Here is an 18894-nt window from a genome sequence, read left to right as displayed (position 1 = left end):
TGAAACTATTGTTTGATAAATTTATAATCATAGATAAGATCGGCTTATCGTGACTTCCATGTTTTTAATAACTGTATTAGTTTTAAGTGAAAAATAGTCGTGCATTTGAAATTCTTTAAATAGTTTATGCGTGATTGTTTTTTTAATTTACTCTGAACAGCAAAGAGTAATTCATTCCTTCTATTTTTGTTTTGTTTTTTTACAAGCCATTTCGAACTTCAGGAAGAAAAGAAACTTATTAAAGTAATTTCATTTGGATCCAATAGCTATATTTTCTTGTTTTTCTTTTGTTTGTAAATTATACTTTCTCTTTGCGGAAAAGAAAAAAAAAAGAAAATAGAATTATAGATAAGAAATATAATAATTGGGATGGTTGGAAAGTTAATGCAACTTCCAAATTTGCAACTTGTAATCTGTGGCTATTCTTCTGGACAATTTTAGTTTGTAATGAAATTAGTATAATGGCCAGGGGTAATCCTCATGGAATGGAAATGCTTCCAATTGTGTATAATTATTTTTTTATCCAATGAATAGGGAAAGGATACTTTAAAGTATTTCTTTCAAAAATGAATGTTGAGAGTAAGTTGAAAAAATGTTTATTTGTTTTCGAAAATATTTTCTTGGTATTCAAGGTTAACAAAAATAGAATATTTGAATAGCATTTAATCATGAAAAGCAATCAGATATAATGTTAAACCTTGATAAACAAGGAATATAAAAAAATGTAGATTAAAAGTTGTGAAATTGATGCTTTGATGATAATGATGATGAGTAAAAATAGATGATTAATTAAAATCGTTCATTCCTTGATGAAATCTCATTAAAACAAAGGATCATAATTTTGATTAATGGACGTTGGGTGTTAAAATGAGATTTTATGGAATTTCTTTTTAATCGTTTGCCTGAACCATCACCTTCACATTCATTTAGGAAGAGATAGTATTATTTATGTAGTGTGATAAAAATGTAATTGAAAAATATTGGAAATCTAACAGACTTTGGGAAAAAGTGGTTTCAAGAGTATTTCATTGTGAAAGATGAATAATTAATTATATGCATATGAAAGAGACATACAAAAGCATACACTCAAGTTAAAAACGCAATTAATAAGGCGAAAGAAAAATGTCCGCATACTTGATATGCATCTTTTTATCCAATGAAACGGCAGCATGATAGTATCTTAGTAAATGAGCCTGTCCTTGGTTTTAATTCCAACAGCTTACAAATATCACCAACAATTAAGTCCATTTTTGTTAAACGTCTTCGATGTGCAGACCTCCTCCATTGGATTTCTACTACATTCTCTCGAAATTAGTCGCTGTAAGATAAATTTGTGTGTGACATTTAGACTCAGGTACTGTGAAACAACCTCTTTATCTTCTTTAGTCTTGGTATTTCAATGTGATGATAGTGGAAAAATTCAAAGGCTGTGAATTATTTAAATCACATTGATAATTAATCTTCTTGTGTTGGTTTTTTTTTTTCTATCAAATTTGGTAGGGATGTGATTTGTGTAAATCATGATGATAGTATCTTTATCTGTGTGACTGTCACGCACAATTGGTCACCGGACTGTGGCCCACCAGGAAATGTTTAGAACCTCCGGCACACTACGTCACATCAACAAAGCTTATGTCTACTTAGTTTACCTCCACGATTTCTAATCATGATTTTTTTTGTAGCTTTATTTGATTAATATATGTCTGTCATATTTAGCTGTTATTTTCATGACATATCACCTAGTATCTCTGTGTATGTAATTATTAAATATATCAAATTCTTGTATCTTGTAATACAACAAAGTACGCATACTTACACTTGTTGAAATAATAATTTTGTACTGTAAATTTAAAATTACTTCCTACCCAACGTTTTACAAAGATGAGTGGACAAAACAAATGAAGAAAATTTGTCATTAATATTCAGATAAAATTAATTGTTAGTAAGCTTATTAAAATAATCGTTACAAGGTATCCAGTAGTACTAATGATCAAGGTGTCCCAAGTTAGATTTTATCAGTCAAAAAACACACAAATGAATTTAATCAATATATTATTTGGTGTTTTTTTTTGTAAATGAGATTTGCTTTTTTTTTTTATCAAATATTGACGGGCTTTCGCCACTTGTCATTGTCAAGCATTTTACATCTTGATTTTATCGCAGATAATGTTTTGCCAGAGTTAAAGGGAAAAACAGTAAATAGCGTTAGCACATGTTGTAATGTTTACGACAACACCTGATGCAACGTACATTTTGATGATAATGCGTAAACGTCCCTCTGATTGTAAGTAATGGACTCGCTGACCAATTATGCATTACAACCGACTCTTGACGCTACCTAAGTTGGAGCGCACAAGGATTACCGCAGGCTATGATGTTCTGTACTGTATGATTGTAGCAGCACTAATCAGATAAATAACACAAATATTCGGCCATACTTTGTTACATGTTTTGACATGTCTTTAAGCAATTACATCTGTTGTCGAGATTCATGAGAGATTTGGCCAGCCGTTATCGACTAACAGGTTCACTTGGTTCCCAGTTCCCATGGAATTATCCGAGCGCTTTCCTGGGACGAGTGCTAATTGGAACAACTTCACTTGCTTGGCAAATGGAATGATAGAATTGGCTGTGATTTATAACATTGTAGAACTTGTAAATTTTAATAATAGGTTGCAGTATTCATTGAATTTTGAAGTTCCTGGGTTTTTTTTCCTTCCATGAAATGATGTATGTATACATATCCTTATGATTCTGATCTGACATCAAGGCCAAGGTGTTTGAATTTAGGAAGGATCTTCTGTGTGGCCAGGTGACCAGGGGTACTTTATGCCTGTCTTACTTCCTGCAGTCACCTCTTAGGCTAGCTCTTCCTTTTAACCTATTGACCATGACATGCATTCTAGGGTTAACAGTTTGCCTGGCAGGTTAATTCCAACCACACTATTCAATACAATATTTCAGCGCTATAAAGTTATACCATTGTAAAACCTAATAATTACTTGCATCCTTATTTGCATCCCTATCCATGCATTGGTATATCTCATTAGTTTTTTAATTGAATATAAAATTAGGTTTTTTTGGGGTTTTTTTTGGTTTTAATCAAATTATTTAATAATATCGTTTAATTGAAATATAAGTAGTTTATATCATGTGTATGAAACAAGTCAGTTTTGAAATATTTGTTGATATTCTATGATTGATTGTATATAATTTAATGTATTGTATATATTGTATATTTTTGTTATGTTTAAACTGTACCACTTTGAAAATCAGTGCAATAGTACTGAAATTGCCTACAGTATAAAGAAGAATATATAATACAATATATTTTATATTAAAGTTGTTTTTAAGAAACGTGTTTTAATAATAAAGACATCAACATTTTTGGGGGGTTTTTTTTATGTATTATCACTTGAAAGTGACTTATTGAAAGTTCAATAGTAAAATATAATATTTGCTTATGTTACTTCTGAACAAATTATAAGTAGATTTGTGTGTTGTTTAAATAAAGTAAATAATTAAATAAAGCTGTTGCTGTTCATATAAAAAAAGACGTCTTGTTTACCATAGCTAGTTATTTAATTTTGTCAGTCAACGATTCTCTGGGAACTTTTAGAGGATTATAAGATTCCTTTGTTTTACAAGGAAATAATCTCTATAATTAATGAACCTTCTTTTGTTAGTCATCTCCTGGCTTATTGCTGTTTAACTTATTTAACAGATGGTATTTAAAGTAACCCGAAACCAAAGCTAAGTTTTTTTTTTTTTTTCTAATAAATATTGTATTCTTATTGTATAAAAGAGTACCATTGTCATTCAAATGTTTTGTTCATAATTTTCATAAATGGGAAGCTTTGGTCTTTGTAATTAGTGCTCCAGATATTGGCATTGACACGCCATAGAGCAGATGGTATTAATTAATCGTATACTCTTGTGTGTTTTAATTGTGTGTATTAATTACTATCATAGCATTTCCATGGTTTGTGTTCACATACATTTTTTATTGGTTGATAATGTGCATGTATGCTAATTGAAGGCAGGGAATAAAATTAACGCAAATGATCTCTCACACCGAGATGTATCTGGATTTTAAATTTGTTGCCTGCTTTATTTTCTTCATTAGCTTGGACATGTACTTGATAATTTTTTTTGTAGAAAAAGAAGCGATGAAAGATCAAAAATTTGATCTAATGCGAGTAACTGAATATCGCAAGACTAATGCATGGTATTTGTCATTATATATTCAAGTTTTCCGTCAACATAATACGTTGAAATAGTAGCGGATTCATCTTACTGATTGCGTAATGTGTTTCTGAAACTTCATATCGAAGCACGCCCTCTATGTTAATTGGATTTCATGTGTTGACATAAAAATCATTGCTTATCGTTAATACCTGTTCAGTTGACTGGTTGAAGTTTAAAAATTTCATGCGAGTGTAATCTAAATTAGCCATTTCAAGCTGGTCAGTTATCAATATTTTATGACGATGTTTGAAATGAACAGCTGAGCTAGTTAAAACCGAGAGAAAAAAACTCAATGGAATAAAAGCATTCCCTGGGTACAAATGTATACCAAATACCATGAAACAGAGGAACAATATGTTTACTTAGTTTTCAAAAATATGTAATTTGAGCTAAAATTGATGTCTTAAATTCTTTTCCCACTTATTTTGAAATGTCCTGAGATTTTTTTTTCCCCAGTCTTTTTTTTTCCTGGCTCAAATAATTTAGCTCATAAGGTTTAATGTTCTATTACTCATCTCGGTGATCTAAAATCTTTCTTTCCTTCATCAATTACACGCCTTGTTCTGTTATTTAACAAAAAGTTAAATTTTGGCTCTTAGCCAGCTCACTTGTCTGAGAAACAGTCTCCAGCCAAAATACACTCAGAGAAACCCTTTCCCCTTCTTAACGGTAAATCTGTGATAATTTTGGTTCTCTGGTGAGAGGAAAAAGAGTTGTTAGAGTTGGGAAGTTGTTGTGTTTAAGCGGAATCTCTTACTATGTGATCACATCACTCAAATCACATATAATGCAAGACAAATTTTGTTAAAAGAGGGGTTTTTTTTAGAGTGAAATTAAACTTGTTTTTAAATTATGCTAATAATGGTTCATATAATTTAAATATTATTTTTTATTATAATTTATATTGATTTTATTTTTTCTGACATTAGTTTTATAAAAAAACAAAAAGTTAAATCATATCTAAATTGTAATCTCTGAGAATAAAAAAATAACCATTAGATTTTCGGCTATGATTCAAATTTCTTTTTGCTTGTAACTGAAGGGGGAAAAAACAGTTACTTTTTTTAAGCTTAACAGCAATAAAATCTTAATTACAGGTCTGAAGTTATTTTTATTGGCAAATTTCTGTGGCAATTGTTTGCTGCAGTGACCCCCTACCTACCAATAGTAGTAAATGTTTGATCCCTGGGGTCGGCAATCAGACCCAACGATGTCTGACATATGCAGACGAACACTATAACTTTTATAGGCAACTTTTACGAGAATATGTGCACTGAAAAGCTATCATAGCAGAGCTATTACCGTGGAGAGAATCATTAGCATTATAGAGTGTTATAAATATGCTCATAGTCAAACAATGATTAAAGTTTGTGGAAATATAGTGTGGATTTCACTATTGGGACAAGTTAATTATCTTTTGTTTTTGTTTGTTTTACTTTTATTCCTTTATGTAATAATGGGAAGTACTTATTTTGACTGTATTAGTAACATACTATATTTGTATTTTCTTGTAGTTTTAATTTTGTATTTTCTTTATTTAATAAAAGATGCATTTAAGACATAGAGGGGTAATGCCTTTATATTGTTTATACTTGTTTAACCAGTTACAGTAACCATTATGTTTTTGTTTGAAACATTGTATTTAATATTATATTTTGTTTATTTACTTCGGAACATTCTATTGAATGTTTTATTTTCTTATTTAGTTCTAAACATTCTTTTTAGTGTTTTATTTTGTTTTATTCTGTCAGAAACTTAAAATGAGGTATAATGGTGTATTATTAGTTAGTCATTTGCCAGGTGCATAATACATTTAGAAATTATGTAACCACAAATATTTATTGTGTTTTAATGAGTCCCTCAACCGATTGACCTAAAATTTGAGATTTCGTGCTGCGAGATCACACTAAACAAGTACACCAAGTTTCATCAAAATCAAAAAATATGTGGTTAAATCCATTGGGTGATTTGACATGGAATGACCCTATAGTAACATCTCCCACTTACGACCTCTCGATTTTACGAACCCAATTTGTGACAATGACATCATTACGAACAATTGTTTTTTAACTACAAAAACACTAAAAATTGTATTTAAGAGGCTTCAAAATATGTAAAATGTTATATTAGCCAAGAAAGAAAACATTTAAACCAATAAAGTTACATAAAACTAAATTTAAAATAAGAAATATCGATCGTTTTCAGCTGAGATATATTACATTTGAGCTGTGCATTCTTGTTCATTGTGAGCGCTATTCACATGGATTCGCAATTTTTATAAAGAGAATAATAACACTCATTTTGGCCATTATTTGGTCATGTTTTCATTCAGAAATCAAAGTGATTTTTCGTGACAAAATTTTCATCCCATGGCAAGGCTTGGTCCTACCTAGCCCTGAGCTTTGTAGCATAGGCCTAGGCCTACCCTACCACTCAGAGACGCTATAAAAATTTGAACTCTTTGAATTATGAATTTTCTCAATTACGAACTCTGTTCAGACGGAGGGGTACGTAATTGGGAGATGTTACTATATTAAATACCTTGTCCACACTATAAAAAGTTACCTTTCAAATGTTACTGGTTATGTTGACGTCAATTCACATATCATACCCAAAAATGGAGAAATAAATCTTTAAAAAGATGATCACAAAATACTTATAGTATAGGCATTGTGTTAAAGGATGGTTAAATATCTGTATGATATTTTAGATGTTTTTACAAGTGAAAGTAAAAAAAAAAGATTAAAGAAACGCTAGAAATGAAACAATAATTACCTTTTCTACATTTTTCTAATGCAATTGAGTACAATATTCCTATACATAATTCATTTGATTTTAATGGACAGTTTTATGTTGTTTTTTAATTAACATTCTAAAGAATAATAATCATAGAATAAATTATAAGCCTTTTATTAGACTTTAAAATATGGTAAAATATGTAAATTATATTATTCCTTCTATGAACATTGTCTATAAACTTGTGCAAATATTTAGAGTACATCTCTTTTAATTATCATTATTAATATTTTTATTTTGTTATTTTATTATGTTGATGCAGTAGCTATATGATCTCAAAGCTAAAATTCAATTACATGTTTCTTTATTCATAATGAATTAAAGCGAACAATTAATCAACTTGAAATTACCATACTATAATACTATAATAAAAGGTTCATTTTGTAGTAATTAAATGTAATATTCATAGATTGATTTTTGTGAGTTTCATAATCAGACCTTTATTAAAATGATATGGTATAAATGCTAATGTGAATGTTGATGGTGTTAGAGGTATGTTGAATTATGTGTACTGTTAAAAGATATATTGTCCCATGAAAAATACAAAACATAAAAATCATTAAATCCTCCTTGAAATAACTTGTGTTAAAGTAACATAAAAATTATCAAATTGAACATAGAAATGAAAAATGTTTACCCATTATTTTACATCGAAAAGTGTGTTTATTATTTTTATCATTATTTATCCAGTATAAAAATCAGGGTACACATTTTAAAATTCAATAGTTTCTATGCTCAAGCTGATAATTAGTATGCTACTGCAAAATGAGTTTTTTAATTTCAAAATTATTTTATGATATTTTATCATTTTTAGGGTACAGTACATCTTTAAAATCTGGTGAGATCAAGCTTTCAAAATTCAGTTAAGGCACCAAATTCTGAATTTATATTTTTTTGAATCACTTTATCTAGACTAAGTAAGACCCATCAAGAATGAACTTTTCTTTCAGACTAATAACTTCGAAAATTGATTGCTGCTCTATGGAAAGAAAATAGAAACGATATTATTAGTGTAATAACAGAATTAAATAAAATTTATTTGAAAGAAATATTCTTAGAAATGTAACAGATTATTTTTGACAACTTGAGTGTTTTTGGTGTTTCCTTCTGTGTTTAGGGTTTTTCTAAATTGCTATATCCAATTCATTGAACCGTGGTCTTTAAAGTGATCTTGGGCTTTTAAAATACAGACGAAAAGTTGAATCCGATGATGATTTTTGAAAGGAAAATGAGATGTTTGCTGCCTGTATTATAACCAATAGTTACATTTCCTTCTTTGTATCATTAATGCCATTTTCATTTTGGTTCACTAATCGACATACATTTCTAAATTTGGGAATGTGTATGCAACACCATAATTGGAATGTGAAAATAAATGGTATGGCTTAAGTTATATAGGTGGTCTATCATAAAGAGAATTTATACGCTATTTAAATATTTTTATTTATTAAGAAGTCTTGCAATATGGAAATATACAAACTGTTCATTGCTATTGTTAATTGTTATAGACTAGAGTATTATATAACAGATTTTTCTATCTCTGACAAAAAAAATATTATGTTTGTATTGAAAAGTATATATTTATGAAATATAATAATTTATATTATTGTTACATTTTTCTCAAAATGTAGTAGATTGCTTCTGTTCTTTAAGTGTGTTTGATTGTGTATAAATGGTGTCCCACAAAACAGAAAGTTTTCCGCCGTATTATTAGTCACTAAATTAACTGTTAAGGGAGCTAAATTGTCAAAAAAATGAACGAAGATCTTCCAGGGAAGCCTAATTATGTTAATATTATGCAAATTTACTTTAATCCAGTGAATCAGAGGGTAGGCTCGTCATGTGAGAAACGCGATGGGCTAATATCCCCGCGGGACCTCTACTGGAATTATAGCATACACTATTTCCTTATGAAGATTATTTTTTTTAATGTTATCATTATTAGTTGTTCCTACCTTGTCAAACGACTGATTTTTTTCAGGTGATTCTTTTATTGTTGATTGAGGTCTCGTAGCAGATAGTTGTGTTGTTAGAACTTTCCATTAAACTCCTCCATTATTTTGTTTATCTCTTCCAGATTTGACTATAACGGAGATAACGCAATCATTGTTCGAGATCAAAGAATGAAAAGGTATTGTTAAATTCTGTTTCTTTTTTGTTTGTAAATATATTTAAGGAATTTTTATGTTGTCTATGTGGACCAGACTGCTTTGGAGTTCTAAATAACAAAAGGAAAAATAGGGTTTACAGTAAATGTGGCCTAGTTGATTGGGGAAAGCCAAGTAAAAAAAAAGTTTATTATCTATGACTGATGTTTTTCTTATTCTATTAAGTTGCTTACTTTTGCATATAGGCATAGCTTTCAATTTTTATTTATTTTTTTTTTTTTTTGATTGAAAATAATACATTTAACACAACAATTAACAGTCCTTTATTTTCTGCATACTGTTTATTTTTAAAATTTTGTTGATACTAAAAAAACATCTAAATTATTGAAAAATAAACTGTTTTGATTCATCCTATTGGATTTTGACAACTTAATTCTTCTCTATTGATCAATTCAATGTTTTAATTGAATTTTTGTAAGGATTTTTTTCAGGTTTTACTACAGACAGGAATCTTTAAAGCAAGAATTTTAATTATCCTACATAAGCTATTACTCAATATAATCATTAACATGTCCAACCTACAATACAGCTTATTAACAAGGATGCCTGTATGACATTTAAATGTCCCTATATACCTTCAGTTACTGTAATTAGAAATCTTGCCAGTTTTGAACTTCTCCTAAAGTAGTCCACACTATTTATATTCCTTGTACAAATTATTTTTCATAATTTTTTTTATAATATGTCAGTATCTAAACATGTCAGATTAATTTTTAAACCAAATGGATACGTCTGTAATTAAAATAACCATAATTCAACTAAAGTTATAGCAATATTAGATCCTAAAACCAATGGCTACACTTAATTAATTTGTAAAAATCTGTCTGTTCCTAGTGTAAAATATAATACGGACAGGTTTGTTTTGTATTAGTAGGATATAGATGTCTATGATGCTTAATTATGCATTGAATCCTTTCGGTAGTGGTTAAAAGTCACTAATAAAGAAGCAAAAACCACCAAACCAATCTTTAAAAAGTACTCCACGATAAAAATCGTGCCGAGATATCGATCACTAATGCTCCCGATAAGCCAAGTGTATTTGATTGACGAAGAACTTTGCGATTTGTGACTCGTCTTCACGGGTACATGATGTGTTCTGCTTAGTGTTAGCAGCTGTTGAGTCACTTGCTCACGTTATTGATTACCGCACCCCGACCTGCTTGCTGGAGACCTTGAGGTTTAGCTGGTTTAGATTTGGTAGGCTCGTTTGCGCGATATTCATAGATGTCCCAAGACGATGCAACTCTCTATTGATCATGCTTCCTTCCTGTGCTTCGTCCCTCCTTTTGTTGCAGTCCCTCATTTCTTAATCAAAGCAATCAGCCTTCGATACCTCAAGGAAGGTAGACGTTTGATGGACTATCGTTTGCCGTTCAAGTCTGCCATTTGCAGCCTGTGAAACCTACATTTCCGAGTAAACAATTCCCAATTAAAACTATTTGTGTATCTATCTGCTTTACAAACGTCCATTTATTATCTAATTTTATTTGTATGTAAATATTTATTTAAGCAAATTCCTGGTTGCTCATTTTTTCCACAGAATTTTAATTATTGAGTTAATTAAGAATAGTTTGTGTCTTTTTGCTATATAAGTAATAATGGTTATTTATTTATGTTTTGGATTTGATCATTTATTTTGTAATTACTTTAATGATTGTAAATTTGTGGTCCTTTTTACACATTGGAGGTCAAAGTTGTCTTTCAGTTACTTTAGAGCAGATATGTTCAAGGCTTAATAAAAGATCATAGTCTACCTGTTACCCAACTGGGAGAAGACAATTGTCTTGTCAAAAACATAAATGATCATGCCTCGACTGGAACTGGGCAAACTTGGATTATAAGATGGGAGCTTTACTGCTGAGTCGCTTGTTAGTCGTATTCATGTTGAGAGATCCCCTAAGTGGAAAATGCTAAGATAAAAATCAAATCAAGTTTTCCAAGTAACTACTTAACAAGTTATTCACATAAGAGTTTAATCTGTCACTATGCCTAAAATTCTACCACTTGGCAAACCAGAATCTAGTTAATAATAGTGAAATTTTAAGCAACAGATTTAGAATGATTGGATATTTATTCTTATGTTAATTGTGGCAATGCTAGAGTAACAAATCTTTAAATTTAAATATAAAACATAATTTCAATACATTTTAATTAACAAATGGGATTGATTTACTTGCAGCAAAAATTATTCAGTAGCAAAAGATTCTTAACATAAAATACAAATAAAATACAAAGTTCATGTCAGACAGAATCAATAAAAAAACCCCTTTGCGACTTATCCCAGGAGGTCGGCTAATATTCAGGGGCCCTCTTGAAATAATTGAATATGATGCTCTATAAGCCAAGTCTTATATGAAGCTTGGCGATGGGCAATGATATTTTGTCGTGAAAGAAAATATGCAGTGTCTGAGGATTTGAACCCAGAACACTGGAATTAGAAAGCAATCATCTTTAACTACCATGTTATACCCAACTACATTTGAACTTAAATTAAGTAAATATATCCATCGTCATTAGCTACCCTCAATTTTTGACAAAATAGTATTAAATGTAGAACTATTTGAATTTTAATGCATTGTATTTATGTTAGGATATACACTACTGTACTAAAGTATCTGAATGTATTGAAACCCTATGAAAATGTGATTTAGTGTTCCATTTATGTTCCATGGTTTCAATTTTTTATATTGATAAAAATGATTACTGTTAATGCACTAAATTTTGGATTTCGATATCAGTGATTGACTAATTTATTGATAATATATCACTTATAAAATTGTTTGTATAATAGGCCTCCGACAAGTTAAAGTAAATTATATTGAATATGCTGACCTTCAAAACTTGTGGAAAATTTCATACCTTCTATAGTTTATTAATTCAGTTTTCAGTTTTCTTAGAATCGTGCGATCTTTCTCTATTAAATTATTGATTTATAATTAATTTATGCAAATTAAAAAGTGGTTTAATGCGCCTTTTTGTAATATGTTACGGAAAAGCACATATAATTTCTTTTTGTCTCAGTTTTGAACAATAGCTACACTACCCAGTATCCACAGCATCTATTAATTGTTCGGGTGATTTCATCAACTTCCGAGCATTAAAGAAAATGTTAAAAAAAAAGCGACCAAGAAGTAAATTAATTACTGAATTATTAAATTTATTTAGTGATTATTGAATTGATTTTTTTTTTTAAGATAATTTATATAAAAAAAAATGTAAGAAAAGACTTTCTTCAACGTGAAGATGTAAATTAATGACTAAATTATTAAATTTAATTAGTGATTATTGAATTGGATTTTTTTTTTTTTTGTACATTATGTTAAAGAATAAGGATTATTCTCTGTTATGTGGTACATTTGTTCCTTTAAAATTAATTTCAATTTTATTCATGAAATTTTGAGATAACAATAACACATACATATAGAAGATGAACAACACCCTGGGAACATGAACCATTCAGAGCAGCTTTTTAAGCCCCATCTTTTAACAAAAAACATAATTACTTTTAAAGGTGCTAAAAAAAATACTGATCGACACATAAGAAGTCGGTGCTTAATTTCCCAAGGCACAGTTCTGCCGCACTAAGTTTTTAGCCACAAAATGTATAAATTTACACAGAATTCATTAATGGTTATCAGGAACAGTATAAAAATGCCTGAATAAATACAATTTGCAATTGTGAATACTATAAAAAATCTCTTTAAAAATACACTACCATCTAAATAAATAGATGTGAAAATAACCAGATATGTTTATGGAGAAATTATTTTTATTTCTTTCTACCCCTTATTTTTTTTCCTTAGTGTTTAATCTTGGATAATTGGTATAGGTTGCAACAGCCTAGTTTGTTGATAAACTTTGTGGAGTAATGCCATGTTTACTCAGTCTCTAATATAGGTGGCAGTATGATGTGTTGGCCAACTCAGCATGAGAGCGTGTCGTGTCGAGCGCTAAATTTGTGCCGTAACGAACCAGGTGCTTAAGTATACTTGCATGTGAGAAGAGCAAACCGATCCTCGCTCCATGGATGGTTTGTAAGATGCTGCGAAACTATTCTCCATTTCCTCTAGGCTTGTATCAATGTCAGGCAAATAGTTAACATCACAGTAGGAACCCTGCATTCCCTGGCCAGGGTTCTACATAGCCCAGGACAGCTGCAGGCGAGTCACTGGCCGAGCTGCTAGCCTAAAAGGGCTTTTTAGGTCAAGCTAGTGGCTTTGCAGAAGTGTGAATACCCAAATGACGTCTGGCAGTAAGGAAGTAGAGGTTTAGGGGCTCAACTATTTACCGACCTTGAGGGCCTTCTAATGAAAAAATTGTTAAGATATTGAATAAGAATTTTAACTGGAGTTTCAATTTTTTTTTAAACCAAATATTATAAATAATAATAATAATATAATGCTAAATTTTGATTTTTGTTTTGAAGGGAAAAAATCAAAGGCATTCTCTCACCTATTCTTAATTGTGGACTTATTTTCCCCTGTAGGCTTTCAACATGCTGCACAGTATTTGTGTTAAGAAAATGCTTATAGCGATACAAACAGTTAATTTTACAAACAATAAATCATTCTGTCTTTTCGCTTTCTAATTTTGTATTAATTAACGTGATTGTGCAGCGGACCCCATTTGGTGCGGATTCCTTTGTTTCTTAGGAGTCCGCTCTGCTAACTTCCCGGCTGATATAGTTATCAAAATCTTGTCAATTATAAAGCCATCAATCATTTGCCTATTCAGACAGATACCAGTGAAATCTCTATTTGAGCCTGGTCATGCTTGACCAGTCACAATTACACTGTTGACCAATCATGTTTGGCATCTCAGGAAGCAGTCATTTTATTGACAAAGAGTCCATTGGTCACTAAACATATCAAGGTCTCCTTTAATTGGTCTGCATTGGTCAATAGTGGTCAGTCCTGTCAGGTATTGATTGAAATGGGAATGCATTTATAACCATGTTTATTGGAGTTGATGAATATTTTAGATGTTTAATTAAATTATTACAACCCAATGATGATAATGGGTTACCATTTCATTAATGGACTTTAAAAGCTTGCAGAATATTAAACATTATTCTTTTACTCTGAATCTAGAAAGAAGGTTGATATGAATAATTATTAATTATTAATAATTATTAATTATTATTATAATAACAATAACAATATTCATAACACTAATGTATTGTTAATTTTTATTAAGTTATAACTGAGAAATACTAAGATATCTATAATTATAAGTAATAATAATGTAATATGAATAATATGATGGTTATGAGTTATAGAAATAATTAAACATTGTGTGAATGAAAGGAAAATTTATTCATTTTTTAACATCTTTCAGATCAAAGTAGCAAAATTCAAAATTTATTCTGATTTTTATTATAATGAATTGAAAGAAAGTTAATCATTTTAAAGATACAAAAAGTTGTGTTATAGATAATGAATATAAAATGGTTGTTGATATGATTTTTATTATGAATTGAAAAGATATGAATGGCTGTAGAGCTGATAATTTGTGTAACGCATATATGCCCAGAATAGGTAGCAATCACCTTGACCGTAAGTGGTTTGAAGCTGTTCCTACCGCTGGTAATGATGATGATGCTACTGTCAAATATATCTTAGCCCAGCGATCATCACAGTTTAGAGAGCTGTTCAGACAAACCATCTTAAGTCTAGATTAAACTAATGTGAGGCCTTGGCAGATATGATTAAACATCTTCTTCTAATATCTTTTGGCAAAGATTCAATTTTGTCAAATGAAATGGTAGGTTTTTAAGTGGAGCAGAGATGAACGTAACATATTACATACATATGTGTCGCCATCTTAATTGCCTACTTAATGCCCTAATATGGCATTGCTTTAACGCTTTGGCTTGTATTCTTTTTTAAGGGCGCATCTGCTCATTAAGCATTAACGTAGCACCTTATATTGCAAAGATGGTGTATCGAGCAAGCAGCTCGGAGGAAATGCTCAACTGTTTGAATGTAAATTGTGATCCTCGCACACTGATGATAATTTCAACACATTCTGAATTAGATATGTGTCGAGGTGATCTTTCAAACTCAGGAAAAGCGCTTTCTCGGGAGGAAACTGAGAAACTATTCACCTGTCTCTGTAAATTAGCATTCTCCCAATCAAAAAATAGGATCCGGAGTATTTACTAGACTCCTATAGGAAAAAGCTTCTGAAAAATAGTGTGTGGAATCATAGCACAGATGGGAGCTATTGTTCTATGGTCTAGCCATTCTTAGCCAGGACTGCCTGGTCTTGTGTGCGTAAGCCTATATGCACTCGTCTGCCTTTCAATGTACCTTTTGTTCAAGTAATTTTCCCTCTGTTAGTAGTCTCATTATTCGTAATGATAGAGTGCATCTTGAAAGATAGCAAGCATTGGCCATAATTGTGTGGATTTACACAAAGACGCGGCGTGTATGACTATACACTCGCTGAATAGTTTGTATGAATCAATTAGCAATGCTTACAAATGCTAATACAATCCAACTTGCTCTCTACTGTTTGCATTTAATGAAATTGGGAATATTTATCTGGCAGTTTTCTAAAGATGTTGTGCTCTTTCTTTATCACTCAGTAGTTGATGAGCCTTCTTCATAAATAGGTGTTGGGAGAACAGGAATGACTGCATCAGTGTGTATTTGACCTGTTTTTAGGTCATGTAGAGGTAAATTATTACCATGGTTACTGCATCAACCTGTGCTTAACTATTTTGATTATACTGTACTTTGAAGGGTTGCTTTTTTTGATATCATCAACTAGTAGGATATGTCTGTTAGCAATTTTTGTAGTTTGGTTATTTGATGTGTAAAACCATCAAATTCTTTCACATCATGGGACTTTATTTTTAATAGTACCCAACTAGCAGATTTTTTATTACAATTAGGAAAATATTAACAATAGTTAGTGATCAATATTTTTAGTTTTAAGGTAAACATGATGGTAGTTTAACTAATGTATTTATATAATGATTATGCAATCATAAAAGTAGATATGTTAGAATAAAAAATAAAAAAATAGAACTAGTTTTATTTTCAATATTAGGAGACAATATATATAATTTCTATTTTATCGAAAGGTAATTTGTTATGTTGTACTTGTTTTATAAATAATTTTAAAGATAATTCCTGATATGAGCAGTATAAATATTTTTCACAATAATGTGTGTGTGAATTACAGGCTGTTTTATAATGAGCATTAAATGTTAACATAATGTGTTGGTAATATTAATTAGTTGTATTGTAGCTGGTATGCCAGTAAAACAACACATGGGATTGGATACAATATTGATTAAGCTTAATTAGGTCATTGTCTCTCTTGATTATTAACAAGTATTATCTGCTTTAGGTTGTCCTCATAAGGACATTCTTGTGAAGTTGTTTTTTATTTTAGATTAGCACCAATATCACAGTGTAAGAAAGTAATTGTGAGTTTGTCAGTATATTGTTGGTATTTTTAAACTTTAGGACATCACTTTGTCCTTAAAAGGTTTTTTGGATTTACGTTTTTTGGGTTGTTTGTTTTTTTTGTATTCAACAACAAAAAGCCAGAAATTTTTGGAATGGTGTACATTCAATGATTGTATGTATAGAATATAACAATATATAATAAAACTTTTTTATTCTTTAAAGTACATAATAAAACTTGGTACAAATGTCCAAAAGTCTTGATAAAAATGGCAGATATGTAGGTGAAAAAGTTTTATACACCAGAAATTAAATTTAAAATGAAATGACTTTCATGAGAGATCATAATATATTTTCATACGATAAATGGGCGAGAAAATTAACAGTTTTCTTTAGATAGTTCCAATTTTAGTGATAATGTTTTTTTTGTGGGAGAATAATTGTTATAGACTAGATTTTCTAATAATGTGTTTCTAGAATGTCATATTGCCTTCATGAGATAAGGTACACTATTCTATAACTGGTGTCCTTATGAGGTTTTTGTGCGAATACGCTTTTGTGAGATTGTGCCATACTTATTGCTAGTTTATTACCATTGTCTTTGTATGTTTCTTAAAATACATTTTCATGGTCTTTGTGAGAAATAGTAAGCATAAAATCATAGTCGATGAAAATTAATGTTGCCAGAAATGTGATGTTATCCATTATTCCACTCCTTAAAAAATCAATAACTTTTATTCTTAATTCCCTATTAAAATGAATCATTGTTTTCCTTCTGCTGTGCATTATGCTTCTATACAAAATGCATGGTTGATCCAAAACAATACATAAATGGCTGGCCTAGGACGCTAATGTTCAACTATATTGCAATAATTATCTCAATTACCTGATTCACTTAGCTTTAGCTGTCGTTGGAAGAGAATTTAATTTTCAAGTCTCTGGCTCTAAGTGCTTATACTGTGTGTGTATTTGCCACTCACAATGCAAGTATTATTTTAGATACATTTTGTGTTCTTACTCTTAGTAGCAATCTAGAATACTCAACTATATTAAGTCATGGTTATGGAGGTTCATCATTTCAAATTAGGACGTTTGGTTTCCTAAAATATGAGTTTTTCTAAAATATGTTTGTTATATATAGCTAAAAAGAATTATTTTTATATCATTGTATTATTATAATAATGCTATAATATATTAATATTAGTCAATTTAATATATTATAATAATATTATATTATTATTATATTAAATTTGTATACTATTCATAAAAAAGATGATTTTGATAATTATTAGTCAATAATTTTTCTCAATCCTGCAAGAGACAAAAAATAGAATTTAAAAAAAATTAAAAATAAATATTTTTGTCATTTTTTTTACGTTAAAATGAAATATATTTTTAGCCATGTATATAAGACTTTTAAAAAGTAGTGTTTTGAAACAATTGCCCTTTGTCATAATCATCAGCATTATGTTGTATATTATAATAACCTAAATAGGGCTTTTTGGCTAATTAGTTAAAATATGAATTGCCTTGAGGCGTAAATGTTCAGTGTGTAATTAAATTTTTATCTTAATTACTTTCTTTTTCAAAAGTAACTCTGCATTGTGTTCGATTGCATTTTAAGAAGGCGAAGTCTGTTAATATAATTGCTGGTAACGTCTTATCTATTTTAGGGAAATATTGGTTCAAGGTTTGAGATGGAGCTGTATCATGTGTTATGGAAAGTGCAATTCGCATTTTTAATTGAAACTATACAGTACTTTATTAATTTGGAGAAGAAGAAAAAGATATGAATTTAACCATCATTGTCATCATCATAGTCAGCAACACATTCTCATACAGTAATTATATTTAACTTTTGTATACATGTTATATATCATTCTCGGAAGTTTCAAAATCCAGATCTACAACATAAATATCATAAAAACTGTGTTTTTAGATATATTTTTTTCTGTATTAACACAATTTTGTAGTAAATAATGCTTTTGTTCCTAGAAGAGAATATGAAAACAAAAGTGATTACAATAACAAATAATAACTTTATTTAGTTTAATGTGGGTTAAAATGTCAGAGCTGTTTTGATTAGGCACTTGACATAATAGTCATATTTTTATTCTTCAACCACTCCTTTTGGGATTTCTTTTAGCGATAATGATTTTATTATATTACTCATTTTCTATGAAAATGGAGGACACAATGAGAATTTGTGTCTAGATATATCCTGTAGATGACAGACCTTCAGAGTTCCCCATAACCCTAAATGT

General features: G+C 29.9%; 1 protein-coding gene across 2 annotated transcripts in view; it reads left to right on the top strand.

The window, feature by feature from the left end:
• The first annotated feature begins 1273 nt into the window (after positions 1-1273).
• Positions 1274-18894, top strand: part of LOC117117169 (zinc finger homeobox protein 4-like) — a 30669-nt gene continuing 13048 nt past the window's right edge. The window contains exons 1-2 of one of the 2 annotated variants that reach the window (XM_033261389.1): positions 1274-1354; positions 9122-9175. The gene's annotated coding sequence lies outside the window, so the exon portion shown is untranslated. Of the gene's footprint in view, positions 1355-9121; positions 9176-15871; positions 15892-18894 lie in introns of those variants that run through there. The other variant, XM_033261390.1, reaches the window with a different exon arrangement.

Source organism: Anneissia japonica, unplaced genomic scaffold, assembly GCF_011630105.1.
Source record: "Anneissia japonica isolate Jap-2015-1 unplaced genomic scaffold, ASM1163010v1 scaffold287835_len3118868_cov185, whole genome shotgun sequence".
Classification (NCBI taxonomy): domain Eukaryota; kingdom Metazoa; phylum Echinodermata; class Crinoidea; order Comatulida; family Comatulidae; genus Anneissia; species Anneissia japonica.
This window is presented reverse-complemented; position numbering and strand designations above follow the sequence as displayed.